Below are 17,378 nucleotides of genomic sequence, written 5' to 3'. Positions count from 1 at the left end.
TACTTATGTTACTTATCGTAGCAGTATTAACTATTAGTCCAATCCCTAATTTACTGAGCATAAGCAAAATGAATCGGTTTTATACTTCTGTGCTTTTTAGCGATATACGTCCACATGAGATACTATCTCGAGAAAACTACCGCGGTTTTCTACATCCCCGTTAAGTAAGAATGCTATTTTGAACTAATACCGCTTCTGTCATTAACTTATTAGTGCCCAAATTTTTAATTTAATTTATTACCAAAAATCTTTTTTTTTTTATACAACTTTATCTGATACTAATTATATTTAAAAAAAAATTTATTACAATGTTTGAAAAACACTCCAGTCTTGATGACTAACTAAAGATATCTCAGAAAAATACAAGTGTCGCAGAAATATAAGGGATTATTCTTCTGATCCTAAAAACAGCATTATGGGCGCTAATGGATTAATAGTGTGTGTGTGTGTGGCAAAATACATTGAGAAAATGCTGAGACCGAAAGCATTTTAACGGATAGAATAACTGCATCTAGAGGATCGTAACCAAATTCATTACGCCACACAAATTCAGATATAATTTTTTTATCTTTTATTTGTTTGTCATTAGACTGCGACCAAGCTGGAGCACAAACTAGAAGTTTAGTTGAACGAATCGAACCAACGACTTACTTTTTTGTAAGCCTGGTAACTTATTCTCTCGATGATCTTAGCCGAACCGCTATTTAATGGAAACATACATACACAAACACCGGTTGTCAAGCGGTGATAGAAGATACACACACACACCGGTCGGGCTTCTTTCAGTTTCCGTCTACTAAATCCACTTAAGGCTTTGGATGGTCCGAGACTTTAGCAGAAGGAAGTTGCCCCAGGTGTCACGCAGTGGGACTGAACCCGGAACCATTTGACTGGGAAGCAAACTTCTCACCACACAGCCACACCTGCATTTCCACACAGCCACCACATATGCATTTACATTCTAAAGTCAATATTTTATGGTGTAACCACGGCCATAAAAACATTTATTTGCACGCTAATGACGAAGTGTAGTCATTGATGCTGCTTTTAGTTCTTTTAGCACTTAAAAAAAAGAAAGAAAACTGTGACTTTGAATGAGTGTGAGAAAGCAATAGCAATTATTAATCGTAAAGAAAAAATAATTCACGTATGCATAGTGCAAGGTAGATAACTATAAAGAAAATTTACTAAATTATCTCCCTTAGATAAAATAGGTGATGCATATCGCTGCTGACTGATTTTTTTGATAAATATACGTAGCTTTGACATGAAAACAAATTACATGTAATACTTGTAGATGCAAGCAGAGAAATGACCGATTAGATCCCATCTTAACCAGATTCCAGGTTCAATCCCCTTACACAGCTCCTTGGGCAAGTGTTGATAGTTGTTTTAAGAGGGATTTAGTGTTGGTGGTGAATGCAGACTGTACTAAATCCCATTTTGTGTGGAAGGAGTGGGGACGTTAAGAAGGTGTGTGTATGTGTGAGCTGAGAGTATTTTGTTGGTTTTTTATCCTTTTGTTTCAGGCATTAGACTGCGGCCATGCTGGGGCACTGTCTTGAAGAAATTTTAGTTGAATAAATCAACCCTTGTACTTAATTTTGTTAAGCCTGTTACGTATTCTGTTAGCTTCTTTTGCCAAATTGCTTAGTTACAAGGATATAATCCCCAACACTGATTGTCAAGTGGTAGTCGTATAACATACACACACAACGGGCTTGTTTCAGTTGACCAAATCCATGCAAAAGGTTTTGGTCAGCTCAATACTATTATAGAGAACCTTTGCCCAAGATTCCACACTATGGGACTAAACCCAGAATCATATGGTTGGGAAACAAACGTCTTACCACACAGCCACACCTGTGCCTAGATGTAAAAGAAACAGTAATTTAACCAGCCAATAACAAAAAGAGAAAGACTGGGTTTTTTTTTTTTTTTTTTTTTTGGAGTGGGGTTTCAGATGCTAATCTGAAATAAGCAAGGAGGTTCAATTTAATTGATTGAATCATTCTGAAGGTGATATCCCAGCATGACCGCAGTCCTGTGACTGCATCCAATGAAAGGCTAAATGAATATGTGTTATTTTACTGAACTGGTAGACGACCGTTGAGCATTGAACTAAGTATTTTGTTGCTAGTTTAATAGGTGCTTGATGGTTGGTATTGAGTTTAGCTGTGTGCTGTCCCATAAACAAACCAATTGTGAACATAGTTGAAGTATTTTATCAGAGTAATTACAACATTTACATAATTACATCAACATTTGCCAGTAGCATAATGTAGTGTGCTTGAGAGAAGTTGTAATTAAAACTATTAACAAATGAAGATTATCTTTGTGTCAGGGGTGAATATGATACTGTCCATCCAAGTCAAAGAATTCCTTTTAACTCTGAGACTGAAGAACAGCCAAGGAAAGCTTACAAAGTATGCTGCTCTCCCTGGTTTACTTTTGGCAAGAGGTGAGTATTTGTGTTCTCCAGTGGCTTCCTCAATCTCTGTACTGATTCTGGCATGCTTTTGCTTTTATAACCCCCCACACTTTGCATGGGAAAACATAGAACATTTTATGATGTGGGGAGATATTTTTACAAGCTGGTTGGTTGGTAATCAGGACATACCACCTGATTCATCTGTGGACCAGACCCAGCTATCAGGGCTGTGAGGTTTTGATTCTAGAAGTCACCATACTTTCATTGTATTACTAATCTAAATCAAATTTTTCAGTGGAATTCTATAAGCTCGATCAGACAATCCATCAAAATCTATAACTTAGTAAGGCCAAAGATATCACAGCAAGAGACTCAACCTCCTTTCCCCATTTCTCCCCCATCTTTTCAAGTCGTTTACCAACTTCCTGATTTCCATCAACTTTGTCTTTGTCCACTTCCTTGTTATTGCTCATTCGCTCCCTCCATGGTCTTTATGTTGTTATTCAGGATATACACATGCTTGAAGGTGTTCACTAGTGATAGAGCATCAATGTATTGTGTTACACGACAAGCCATTTCCTTTTACATCTTTTGAAAATTGACTGAATTGCAGTCTCCCCATCAATTTCCTTCTAACACCATTTATTTGTTTGTTGTGTCAAATGCAAATTACCTTTGTGTAATCTTTCATTTCAAAACTCATAAAAAGCAGTTGAAATAATTATTTACTGTTAAATGACTTTTTTATTATTATTATAACTTCTTTCTCTCTCTCTCTTTCTCTTGCTCATTCTGTGTGTTGAGCATGCACTTTCGATTTTCATTGCTGTCTTTGACTTACTACCACTTTCATTCTGTAGGGTTGGTGTGGCCTACTTGATGATATTATAGCATTGATGTGGCCTTCCACATCAACCCTACACTACCATTCTAAACATTAACACTCACCATATCAAAATCTCAAAGCTACAAGATAATGCATAATTAATTTGTAACAATGTGAATAAATAAGCATTACATTAGACACAGTAACCTGAATGCTAAAGGGCTCAGTCAGTAAAACATATCTCAAAACCTTACCTGATTGGCTTATTTAACTGCTTATATAGTTGTTTTTATACTTATTACTCCCTCTTTTAACAATTCTGCATCTACATATCTGTTCCAGGTGATTTACTACATTTTAGTTTCCCTAATTGCTTGTGTAACATATTCCAACTCAGTGATCTCTGGTTGTTGCTGTATATTAAAGGGAAATTCATTTCTGAATTGTCTTAATGTTATTTTTTACTTCTAATTTGTTGCTATTAATTTCCATGCATAATTATTCCTTCTGCCAATCAGTTACTTCATTTGCTTTGATTAGTGATGTTGCTGTAGTTATTATTCAACACTCTGACATTAAGGCAGTTATTTTTTAGTTAGATCTTTAACCATTTTACTTGCTTCCAGTTATTTGCTCTTTGATTTCTCCCTTTTCCTTTATGTATCTCTTTAATCTGTGTATATTTTGCTACATTATCTTTTACTTGTTTCATTCATAGGACTGCAACCATGCTGAGACACCACTTTGAAGGGTTTAGTCAAACAAATCAACTCTAGTCTTTTTTTTTTAAAGTTTGGTAGTTATTCTTTTGAACTGCTATGCTATGGGGATAAAAACAAACTAAAACAAGTTGTCAAGCAATGGCTAAGAGATAAACACAGCCACTCATTATTCTTTTAACCTTCTATTAATTCTTGAACATTCTCATCTTGTGACAACAAAGATGAGGATTTCTCTTGGTTTATTTCTTTAAATTCTGCTAAGACTTTAAAATTTTTTCATGATTATGTTGTATCCTTACATTTTAGTTCTTGCTGGCTTAAGTTTAATATTATCATTATTAAAGGTTTAAAATAGCTTCATCTATCTGCATCTAAAAAACTCAAGTTTTCACCCACTTACAGTTTATTGATTATTCTTTTAACAGCATGGTATAAAATCTCCCTTGGTTTTACTATGAAATCTTGCATACCATTATATAATATACATTGCATGTTCACTCATGGAAATAATACAAGTAACAAACTTTAAAAATAACAGCAAGACTTCTTTCCTCTGTTAAATAGTACAGTGGACCAAATAAAACATGACAAATGCCGTTGGTTGAACAGGTCATCCATCATTTGGATACTTCAGCTCAGGCCATCATTGATTACATGTGTTCCCTTATATTATATTATATTATATTATATTATATAAATGTGTTCCATTATATTAATTTTGTTCTGATAAATAACAGCAGGAAAATCACTCACCTCTCTCCTCACATGTGATTTGTTACACCTATTTATAGGAAGAAGGTAGGCTCCAGTGCACATTCAGATTAGTTGTTTGAGAATGTATTACATGCAACCTGATTGGATCTTAAATCTATATCCCATGCAATACTCGACCAATCAAAGCACAGGACTCAACCAATGTTCAAAACTCACATAAGTGAGACAACCGATCATTACAGATCAACATACTGAGCCTATAAAAGGCTGATGGTCTTCAATATTCCACAACAGAAATTAATCCTGCAACAATTTCTTTTATCTGTTTGTTAGGAGGGTAAGCAGGGCTTGTTACATTTTACAGGGCATGAGAGGGAGGAAACTCTGTCTGAATGCTCACACTAGTAGATACAGTTAAAGGCGCCCAATATACTCCATTTCCATTTTTTTTTTTTTTTCTTTCCTTTAACAATTTTGTCAGGATGCAAACAACAGTGCAGATGCCCTTCTTCTATCGGGTCTGTGGGACTGATGGTAGGTAATGTAGAAGCTGCCCCCAAACTGGAAAACTGCTTTGAAAAAGACCTAGAGCAAAATGAATTCCTCTCAAAGCACCTAAAGGTAAGGTGGCAGATGAATTCCATCATCTAAAACAGATAAATTCCATCATTTAAACTCTTTGAACAGAAAAGATTTAGGATAAATAATTATATTGTATCATCTCATCCATGATATAAGAGATTCCACAAAGTCACTCTTGACAAATTTCACTCAAAATATATATATACATGCACACATACACACTATGGGTTCTTTGTTTTTGTCTAATAAATTTACTTACAAAGCATTGGTCAAGCTAAATCTATGAAAGAGAACACTCACGCAAAGTGCCAGACAGTGTGATTGAACCGAATACTGCATGTTTGGGAAGTGATCTTCTTAACCTCAAAGCCATGCCTGAGTTTATTATATCTGAAATATATCAGGAATGCAAAACAATACAAACAAAAAGCTCAAAGAAATTGACTTGTTCTATAAGAACAAAACAGTTCAATTTTGTAAGTTGTAGCTCTTCATCAAGATACAGAATAGTTGAATGCAGCTTTTTAGTGCATTTGGGCTATAGCCTTTTCTCAAGAAATACAATATAAAAAGTAATGTCAGATAATGGTCAATTGAAGTAAAAGAGCGGAAAGGATGTTCAAGTCAAAGGAGATAATGAGCAAAAGCTCTGATGTACATGTACGTGCCTTCTTTTGTGTACATGTACATGTGTAGATATGTGTGTATATGTGTACATATATACGTGCACAAATGCGTTTTTGAGAATATGTTCTTTACAAGTGTATGCAGCTATGTACGTAACTTCCAAAGAAGTGCTTTGAAGTTTAGCATGGGAGATAAAATGGAGAAGTCCATAGAAATTCTGGTTTAATCTAAAACTAAAATCTGCACCATGTAGAACAGTTTGGATTTTTATGAGGATGTCAAATCATAAATGTCACATCTTTGATGAGACATCTGTGAAGAAAAACCTTTGACAAACTACAAATGACTGCCTATGCTTGGATACATTTCACCTGCAACACATGGAACTCTTTCATCTCCTTCCAATACTTTTCCTCCTAATAACTACATTAGTTTTAATCTATCATAAGACTTGAATGTATGTTTTTGTTGTTTTTTAACTCTAGATAGCCCTGATTTAGTAAATCTATTATCAAAGCTATCCCACTAATGACCATTTGATATTATTTTCAAAGAATAGCTTATTGTTATTGAATATGATCTGCTTTTCTAATGATTTTTTCTTCAATTGGCAACAACCATGATGTTTTTTTTACCCCCACAACTCTAGGAATCTTTGACTGCACTCCATTAGGTAGTTCCTTAGTTTTATATTGTGTATCTCTGACAATAACATCAATATAGTTAAGCGGTCTTCATCCTCTATTAAGGTGTGAAAAATTAAAAAAATAAAACATCATGGCTATGTGGCAAGAAGCTTGCTTCCCAACCACATGGATCTGGGTTCAGCCCAACTGCATGGCACCTTGAGCAAGTGTCTTCTATGTGTGACTGGATTTGGTAGACAGAAACTGAAACCCAGTCGTGTGTGTGTGTGTGTGTGTGTGTATACATATATATATCTATATATATATATATATCGTCATCATCGTTTTATGTCCATCTTCCATGCATGCATGGGTAGGATGGTTGACAGGAGCTGGCCAGGTAGAAGACTACCCCAAGCTACTATGTCTGTTTTGGCCGGGTTTTTACAGTTGGATGCCCTTCTTAACACCAACTATTCAGCAGAGTGAACTCAGTGCTTTCTACATAGCACTGGCACAGGTGAGGTTAGTTTTGGCATTATTTTTACTGCTGCATGCCTTTCCAAATGCCAACCACTTTACAGTGTGAACTGGATACTTTTAAATGGCTCCAACACTGGCAGATTCACTAAGTAACTCGTAAAGCAAGGAATTTTGAGAGAGGCAGGGGCATTTGAAGAAGGGAACTTGTGTCAGAGGGTGAAAGGTTAGAGTGTGACAGAGACAGCCAGACAGAAACTGGTGTCTTGCTATAAAAGAGGGAGCATTGTAGGAGGTGAGCTGGTATCAGCTGATGAAAGGTTAGAGTGAGACAGAGGCAAAACTAGATGTCTTGTTATAGAGGAGGTACATGATTAACCAGAGGGAGTGATAAGAGGGACAGGGTGAGGGAAGGAGAGACAGGGTGAGGGAAGGAGAGAGAAGTACAAGAAAGGACAGAAACAGGTGTGCTGATGTAAAGGAGATACTTAGTTACCCAGACAGAGGGCAAATAAGAGGAGAGAGAGAGAGAGAGAGATCAAGAATGAGGGAAGAAATAGGTGTGCTGTTGTGAAGGAAATACGTGGCTACTCAATCAGAGGGAAGAATAAGAGAAAGAGAGAGAGAGTAGGAAGCAGCAAAAGTATAAGAGAGAGCAGGAGAGAGATGGTGAAGTGCCAGGGTATGGTATACTCACAAGTAACAAGGATCAGAGCATAGATGGGAAGGTAGAGTAAGGAAGAGAGAAGTACAAAGGTCATAATATATGCAGTCAGGTATTGCCAAGAAGGTGCAAATAAGGAGTGGGGATCGCAGTGAGTGGCAAAAACCTGAGTCAAAAAATGGTGGGGAAGAAGCAGCAATACAGTGGGCAGAGCAGGAAAGGGAACTGGAAGACAATCGTAGTTTATGAAGAGGAAATGTGAAGAAGAGAAAAATGTAGTTTAGAAGAGATGTTGTTTGGTTTCTTGGGGTAGGTGTGTGAAAAGTTTGTTGTTACATGTGAGTGGGACACAACGCTTCTAACGTGGGTGGGTCTTCTCTAGAACCTCATATTGCCAAATATCTTGGTCCATTGTCATTTTCTGCCATGAGCCCCCAACATCCTAAGATCGGTCCTCACCACTTCCCCCCATGTCTTCCTGGGTCCCCCTCTTCTACAAGTACCATCCACTCTATGACAAGCACTTCTGCATACAACTGTCTTACTCATATGCATCACATGTCCAAACCAATGCATTCTTCTCTCCTGCATGCCACATCTAATCCCTCTTATGCCAAACTTTTCTCTCAACACAGTTGTGCTTTGTTGGCCATGCACACTAATGCTGCAAATCCAATGGAACATACATACAACCTTCATTCCTCTCCAGTCTATGCATGTCCTTCACAACCAGAACCCATGTCTTACTACCATGTAATACATGTGTGTATTTGTACCTCACCACTACTTGACGACTAGTATTGGTTTATTTACATCCCTGTAACTTAGGAATTTGGCAAAAAAAAACTGTTAGAATAAGTACCAGGGGTCTCATAAAACGAAAAAAAAATTAATCTTGGGGTCGATTTATTTGACTAGAACCCTTCAAGGTAGTGCCCTAGTATGGCCTCAATCAGATGACTGAAACTAGTAACAGAAAATATAATAAAAGATAGGATTTGTTGTTCAGTGTAATAACAGCGACTAGTAAAGTCTAAACTGCATTGCATTACAATAATAGAGATGGGTGGAATATGTCCATAAAACTCCACTTTTGTCTTATACTCATAACGTGAAATATTTTGAGCTTTTATGACAAGTGTTGTGTGCATAGCATCAAGGTGTACTTGAGGCTCTTCCTCATCATAGTCTGATGACAGAATGTGATAGTATGATTTAAGATTTGACTACTATTTCTTGCAGATCATGTAAACACAAAGAGGTTCCTTCATTGGTTTTAGTGCAGTTTCTATAATTTGTTTCTGTAATTTGGATTCTAGAAAGAATAGTTTGGCTGGGTGATAAATCTAAAATTTGAAGGATTATCAATTCAAGCTATAAATGAAAAGTGTAATAATAGAAACCAAATTTTCATTATATTCTCTGAAAAATTATTGAATCGTTAATAGCCTCTGCTAAGAGATCTATAGCTTGAGGAACTTGTTCATATTGTTTTGATTCGGTTTCATATTTGAAATGCTGTAACTTTAATATTTATGGGATTTGATTGTTTAGTTTGAGACTTGATGTGAAACATTTAGCTCGAGGCTTGAGTTGTTTGGTCTGAGACATTAAATTCAAGATGTTTCATTTGAGATGTTTGGTCTCCATTTAAAAAAAAAAATACTGGGAATGTGGTGCAGAAAAGTTGTTCATTACTCTGAGTGGGTCAAATCACAATATAGACATACCTTAAATAAAATATAATTTGATGATTTTTAAAGGGAAGGACCACTAGACAAAATACAACAGCAAAAATGTTTACTTGCAAACTCCTTCACGTTAAACTAATGATGATTGTAATGACTGCAATCACACAGTAATTAAATAATAGAATGATTGCAATGTAATCTTGCACATAACTTCCTATTGTTTAAAAATTTGGTTACATTGACTGTTACTAATACAGTTGATTTCATTTAATTGCATAGGCTTGGCAAGTGAAATGATTATGCAATTAATCAGAGCAAGCAATTAAATCAATTTGCAGAGTAGACAATAAATTATATATATCAAGATATTATCAGCAGCAAGATGCTGGAGTTGTTCTATGTGTCTCCATTTGTCAGAGTTGACCATTTATATGCACCTGTGTGCAACAAGCCTAAGTAAGGGTTGAGTGGTTTTAGGGGTTTTTAATGGGAAACAGGCAGAAAGCCTGCTGCTATAGTACCATACCACTTGGCACTAGTGTAATCACAGACAATACTAGCAGACTTCAAAAGTCCAGAACAGAAACTGCAAAGTATTTTGTTTGTTACTTTATAACACTATTACCAATCCAGTCCTCTTGATTAGTATTATTTTTATGACCATGGGAAGACAAAAAGTAAAGTTGATCAAAGCAAGAGGTATTACTTCCCTATTGTAAGGGAGCAAGCTGGCAGAATCATTAGCACACCAGGCAAAATGCTTATCAGTATTTCATCCATCCTTATATTCTGAGTTCGAATTCTACCAAGGTTGACTTTTGAGTCAATAAAATAAGGGACAGTTGAGCACTGGGATCGATGTAATTGACCAATCCCTCCCCAAAAATTGCTGGCCTTGTGCCAAAACTTGAAAGTAATATTTCCGTATGGACATCTCATAAATAATGTGGTTTTTTTAATACTTTTATTTTTCAAAATTAAGATAAAGTTCTTTTTTAATCTAAAATATACTCTTTTAGTGAGGAAGTGGGCATGGTTTTCTTTTAGGTGTAAGAGAGAGACATCAGTCTAGCAGTGTGTGAACTCACAAGTTGAGTGGCCAGGAGACAGGTGAAAAGCTAAGCACAAGAGAGAAAGTGCCAGAGAGAGCCAAGCAAAAGAGAAGGAGAATTGCACTGTACATTGCTTTTTATAGTCAACCAGTAGTAATGCCACCTGTTGACAATCCTACCAGAAGTTGCAACATATCCCAAAATATTCTGTAGTGAAGGGAATGAACTCTCATTTATTTCCCTTTCTCTCCATGGTAACTATTAACATATTTACATTGTCAAGGTTTTTTAAAACCGAGATAATATTAAAATATACATAAATTTATATATATATATATATATATATATATATAGTGTATGTGTGTGTGTATGTATATAGTTCAAATGTACAGAAGACAAAGATAGGTGAGGGAACACAAAGCAGGTGTGTTAGTTTGACACTTAGTGAAAATGTAAGAGTCCTTAATGTTTCAAGCTTATTGGTCTTCAACAGAAAGGGGTGAGAAGTATATATATATATATATATATATATATATACATATATATATAAGAGAGAGAGAGAAATACAGTGAACAGGAATGCATGACACCTTGGTAAACTGTTTCTTTTACCATGTGCCTGGGTTGATCCCCAAAACTACTTAATAGAAAAGTGAACTTCTAAGCTATACAATAATGCCTGCATCTATGACCTTATTAAAATTATTAAACTTAAACCGACCACTACAATGACCAGTAAATTGAAAATGAAAAATGATAAAAGGAAAATTTTAACAAGAGGAAGTCTAAGAAACCTATCACTTCTTTGTGAATATTGTAAAGTGAATCAACAGTTGATTAGATGCGTTATTCTTTTTGTGGTTTCAATTATCAAACAGCAACTATGCTGGGGAGGTTGCATCAATGGGTTTTAATCAGTTGCTTTGGCACTAGTTATTTCAGTCTGGTACTTATATTATTGATTTCTGTTGATTGAATGATTAGATTTTATTTGCTTAAAAGAATATAAGCTGACACTGATAACATAAAAAGAATAATGATTAACACTGCTAGTTCTGGTATACCCAAATGTAGATACATATACACAAACACACCTACACATTGCACCTCTCTCTCTCTCTCTCTCTCTCTCTCTCTTTATAAATGTGAACACATGTGCATATAATATATATATATATATATATATATATATATATATAGGTAAATGATAGCATTGCTTCAATATTTCAGGGGTAGTCTGAAGCATCCAAGCAACCAGGGGATGTTTAAATCCGGAGGCACTCCTGGGAATTACTTGTGTGGATACCATCTTCGTTAGAAGGTATCCAGAGACAGGTAATTTATTGTTTAAACTGCAATTTATAATTATAGTTATGTGGAGATTCTCCACATAACTATATATATATATATATATATATATATATATATATATATATATTCTCATTTAAATCTACTTCTTAACTAAGGTTGGCAAGCAATAATTAAATTATTCTCTTCTGAAGACCTGGTGTATCAAGGTGATTAATCAATCATTTATGTAATGATTTCTGCACAACATATTAATATATGCCAATAAAATACAAGTAAAGATATGTAATTTATGATGTTATGATAAAGTTTAAATCACTTGCTTTATTCTGTTTTTGTGTGTCTCTGCATCCATCCATACATACATATACATATATATATATATATATATATATATATATATATAATAATAATAATATTAGGGACAAAATCCAAAATTACAAGTAAAAACTCAATTCAAATCAATTTATAAAAAATTTAAATTAAATTGAGCTTTATAGATTATAATATATATATGTGTGTGTGTGTGTGTGTGTGTGTGTGTGTGTGTGTGAGTTCGGAGGGAATTATTATCTGGGCAAACACTGTATTGGCTGTCAGTTAAGTTCCACATAACGGCTAACCACTTCAATCAGTATTTAACGTCTGTGACTACTATTTGTTCATTATTTACATTATTTACATTTGATGGATATTTGTCCTCATCTTGTTTGTTGTTAACATGTTTCGGCTGATATACCCTCCAGCCTTCATCAGGTGTCTTGAGGAAATTTTGAACCTGGGTTCTCATTCCAAAGGTACTTTTCAATGTTATTATTATTATTAGTAGTAGTATTCAGGTCACAGCCTGGAAACAAACTCGGAATCTTGAGGCTAGTAGCCCGCGCTCTTAACCACTATGCCATATTTGTTGTTAGTTACTCTGTGAATTCTTCCGATGGATAATTCTGTGTTTCACTGGATGATAAAATAGTCAGGAGTATATATTACTAATAATAAGGAATACAGCGATGTGTTCATCCACAAGTACAGCTTTAGGATCTGTCCATTTGATCAGTTTTGAAGCTCCGTCAAATATAGTGCCAGGTTGCATCTGCAACTGCTATTAGCCTGTGCAATGGAAACGTGTTTAGGTAGTTATAATATGCCGTATAAAATTACAAGAAAAATTTTGTGGACAAACAAGTCTCCATACTCTTTATTATTGATGATATAACACAGACAAAGGTATATAGAGACAGACAGACAAATATATGTAGAGAGAGAGAGACAGATATATATATATATATATATATATATATATATATATATAAACATACACAGAAGAGACAGGCAGACATATATATATATATATATATATATAGATATATATACATATATACACATACACAGAAGAGACAGGCAGACATATATATATCATCATCATCATCATCATCGTTTAACGTCCGCCTTCCATGCTAGCATGGGTTGGACGATCTGACTGAGGACTGGTGAAACCGGATGGCAACACCAGGCTCCAATCTAATTTGGCAGAGTTTCTACAGCTGGATGCCCTTCCTAACGCCAACCACTCAGAGAGTGTAGTGGGTGCTTTTACGTGTCACCCGCACGAAAACGGTCACGCTCGAAATGGTGTCTTTTATGTGCCACCCGCACAAGCCAGTCCAGGGGCACTGGCAACGATCTCACTCGAAAATCCTACGGGAGCCAGTCAGGCGGTACTGGCAACGGCCACGCTCAAAATGGTGCATCTCATGTGCCACCCGCACAAGAGCCAGTCCAGGGGCACTGGCAACGATCTTACTTGGCTTGCCGAGTCTTCTCATGCACAGCACATTTCCAAAGGTCTCGGTCAGTAGTCATCGCCTCGGTGAGGCCCAATGTACGAAGGTCTTGCCTCACCACCTCAGCCCAGGTCTTCCTGGGCCTACCTCTTCCACGGGTTCTCTCAACTGTTAGGGTGTGGCACTTTTTCACACAGCTATCCTCATCCATTCTCACCACATGTCCATACCAGCGCAATCGTCTCTCTTGCACACCACAACTGATGCTTCTAATGTTCAGCTTTTCTCTCAAGATACTTACACTCTGACGGGTATTTTATATATCTATCTATATATATATATATATAGCCCCCTCTTATTTATCATAGTCCTCCAGTCAATCACAGAGGAGTTCAAGACAGGTTGCCCCTGGGAGCTCCTCTATGCTGATGACCTTGCCCTAATTGCGGAGTCACTATCAGAACTAGAGAAGTTTCAGGTGTGGAAGCAAGGTCTAGAATTGAAGGGCCTTAGTCAACCTAGCTAAAACCAAAATCCTAATAAGTAGGAAGGTAGATAAAACACAAACCCCCTCAGGTAGATGGCCCTGCTCAGTATGTAGAAAAGGAGTAGGTAGTAACTCTATAAAATGTACCCGGTGCAAGCTATGGACACATAAGAGGTGCAGCAACATCAAAGGCAGGTTAACTAGCAAGTTAGTTTTTGTTTGTGGCAGATGTTCAGGTGCAATAAAGACTGTAAACAAACAGGAAACAACTTCTATCTCATTCCAGGGTGAAAAACTAGAGGTAGTCGATAGCTTCCGCTATCTGGGCGACCAAGTTAGTAGTGGGGGTGGGTGAGCTGAAAGTGTAGCTGCTAGAATAAGAATAGCCTGGGCAAAGTTTAGAGAGCTCTTACCCCTGCTGGCGACAAAGGGACTCTCACTCGGAGTAAAAGGCAGACTGTATGACGCATGCGTATGAACAACCATGCTACATGGCAGTGAAACATGGGCTGTAACTGCTGAGGACATACGTAAGCTCGCAAGGAATGAAGCCAGTATGCTCCGTTGGATGTGTAATGTCAATGTGAATACCCGTCAGAGTGTAAGTATCTTGAGAGAAAAGCTGAACATTAGAAGCATCAGTTGTGGCGTGCAAGAGAGACGATTGCGCTGGTATGGACATGTGGTGAGAATGGAGGAGGATAGCTGCGTGAAAAAGTGCCACACCCTAACAGTTGAGGGTACCCGTGGAAGAGGTAGGCCCAGGAAGACCTGGGCTGAGGTGGTGAGGCAAGACCTTCGTACATTGGGCCTCACCGAGGCGATGACTACTGACCGAGACCTTTGGAAATGTGCTGTGCGTGAGAAGACCCGGCAAGTCAAGTAAGATCGTTGCCAGTGCCCCTGGACTGGCTCTTGTGCGGGTGGCACATGAGATGCACCATTTTGAGCGTGGCCGTTGCCAGTACCGCCTGACTGGCTCCTGTAGGATTTTCGAGCGAGATCGTTGCCAGTGCCCCTGGACTGGCTTGTGCGGGTGGCACATAAAAGACACCATTTCGAGCGTGGCCGTTTTCGTGCGGGTGACACGTAAAAGCACCCACTACACTCTCTGAGTGGTTGGCGTTAGGAAGGGCATCCAGCTGTAGAAACTCTGCCAAATCAGACTGGAGCCTGGTGTTGCCATCCGGTTTCACCAGTCCTCAGTCAAATCGTCCAACCCATGCTAGCATGGAAAGCGGACGTTAAACGATGATGATGATGATACAGAAGAGACAGGTAGACAGATATATATACATATATATATATATATATATATATATGTATATATATATATATAGCATAAATAATATGTAAATATATGCATAAATCCATACATATATGTACATACCTACATCTATATGTATACATGCATGCATATATGAGTACAGGACATCACAAAAAACGTGAATACAATGAGAAACGAAAACATAAAGACGAAGACAGAAAACGAACTTTTTTTCGTTTACATACAAAGAAATGAGACATGCAACATAAAGAATATTTCCTTTCTTCAGTTGTCCCTGTTCTATCTACTCCATGCAGAGTAGATGGAACAGGAACAGAGACAGACATAGATTGAGAGAGAGAGAGATGGGTGGGTGAGTACACAAGCACCCGTCTATTAAATTTCACCCACAAGCTTTTGGTAATCCATAGGCCACAATGTAATATAGTGGCACAGAGTGAGATTGAACCTTCAACCATGTGGTTGCAAAGCAAACTTCAAAACCACTACATGACCGTACTTCCATTGTTAAAAAAAAACACAACTACTCCATATCAAATAAAAGTTTTACAAATTAAATATTCTATTGATTATGTTTTTCTTCCCTTTTTTTCTACTCCTACAAAATCTGTGTTTGTCTCTTTTTTTTGTCAGGTGCTGATGTAAGGAACTACGTGATTTGTTTATAATAGCTTTCAAAAGTTCCAAGTTCTACATAATAGTAGAATTAGATTAGAATTCTTTTTACTTAGCAGCAAATTCTTTATAAAATTTGATAATTTATTTAGTTTTTATTCATCCTTCTACATTTGGTACATTATTACATGAAAACAAGGTTAAGAAAAGTCAATATATTTGACTGGAGAACATTCTTTGTACAGTCTTCATTTCTCTGCCAAACAACGAATTATTATCTTTTCATTTCTTCTATTATTACTTCTGTAAATTACAGATTCATTCCCACCCCCACCACACCACTTTACTCATCTTGATTTATAATATTAGTGAATCCATCTGTTGTTTCCGGTGTCTGTTATTTTAACATTTGTCCTGATGATACTGTCAGTAATTTGAGACTTTTAGCTGCTGCTGCTTCTTTTGGTGTTGCATCTGTAACTGAAGATTTAGCCTAGTATTGGTGATCTAGGTTTTTACTTGGTTATATTATCCGCATGTGGAGGCACGTGGCTTAGTGGTTAAGGTGTCAGCATCATGATCGCAAGATTGTGGTTTCGATTCCTGGACCGGGCAACGTTTTGTGTTCTTGAGCAAAACACTTCATTTCATGTTGCTCCAGTCCACTCAGCTGGCAAAAATGAGTAATGCTGTGATGGACAGGTGTCCTGTCTAGCTGGGGAGCACATATGCCATTGAAACTGAGAAACCGGGGCCCATGAGCCTGGTTAGGCTTTAAAAGGGTGCATTTATTTTATTTTATATTATCCACATAATATATTTTTCTTCATTTGACTATATAAGAATGGAAAAAGACAAAATGATGATAATGTGTGTGTGTGTGTGTGTGTGTGTGTGTGTGTGTGTGTGATAGATCATTGGACGATCTCCTTCCACTCAGCTTTGGGCTTTCCTCTCCAACTGCACCTATCTCCAGTCAGATATTTTTACTTCAGCCTGCAGTCCAGGTCACCAAAGGTTTCTTAACCTTGCTTTCTTTTTGTCCAGAGGGTTCCACAAAAGTGACTGGCTGGTGATGTTGTGCTGGGGCTTTGTAAGGGTGTATCCAATCAGGTGACATTGTCTTTGGCTGAGATCTCTGTGTTATTGGGCTGCAGTGGCTGTTAGGTTGGCTTCCACAAGGTTATAAAACTAATTTTCTTCAAGCAATGAGGAGCATCTTCCTTGGCTGAGTATCCCCCTGAGGCAAGGCTGAAGGTTAGCATCTTCTGTGGAGCAGCTTTCCTACACCTTCATCTTGATCACACAATAGGAATGAGTTCATATTTGTAGATGTAAACCTTAATGATTCTGAGGATGTCATGATTTCCAGATGTTACTCAGCAGCTGGAATGCTACTCCACTGTGCCAATCTTGGCTTTCACATCAGTGGCTGCCATAACTGGTTGGGGATGCTTCCAGGTACTGAAATTTTACATTTCC

The 17,378-nt window shown here is 37.1% G+C and overlaps 1 long non-coding RNA gene across 1 annotated transcript in view; it reads left to right on the top strand.

The window, feature by feature from the left end:
* Window positions 1–17,378, top strand: part of LOC128247403 (uncharacterized) — a 167,947-nt gene that overhangs the window by 40,195 nt on the left and 110,374 nt on the right. The gene's annotated exons all lie outside the window — the stretch shown is intronic.

Source organism: Octopus bimaculoides, chromosome 3 (genome assembly GCF_046866305.1).
Source record: "Octopus bimaculoides isolate indiv1 chromosome 3, ASM4686630v1, whole genome shotgun sequence".
NCBI lineage: Eukaryota > Metazoa > Mollusca > Cephalopoda > Octopoda > Octopodidae > Octopus > Octopus bimaculoides.
This window is presented reverse-complemented; position numbering and strand designations above follow the sequence as displayed.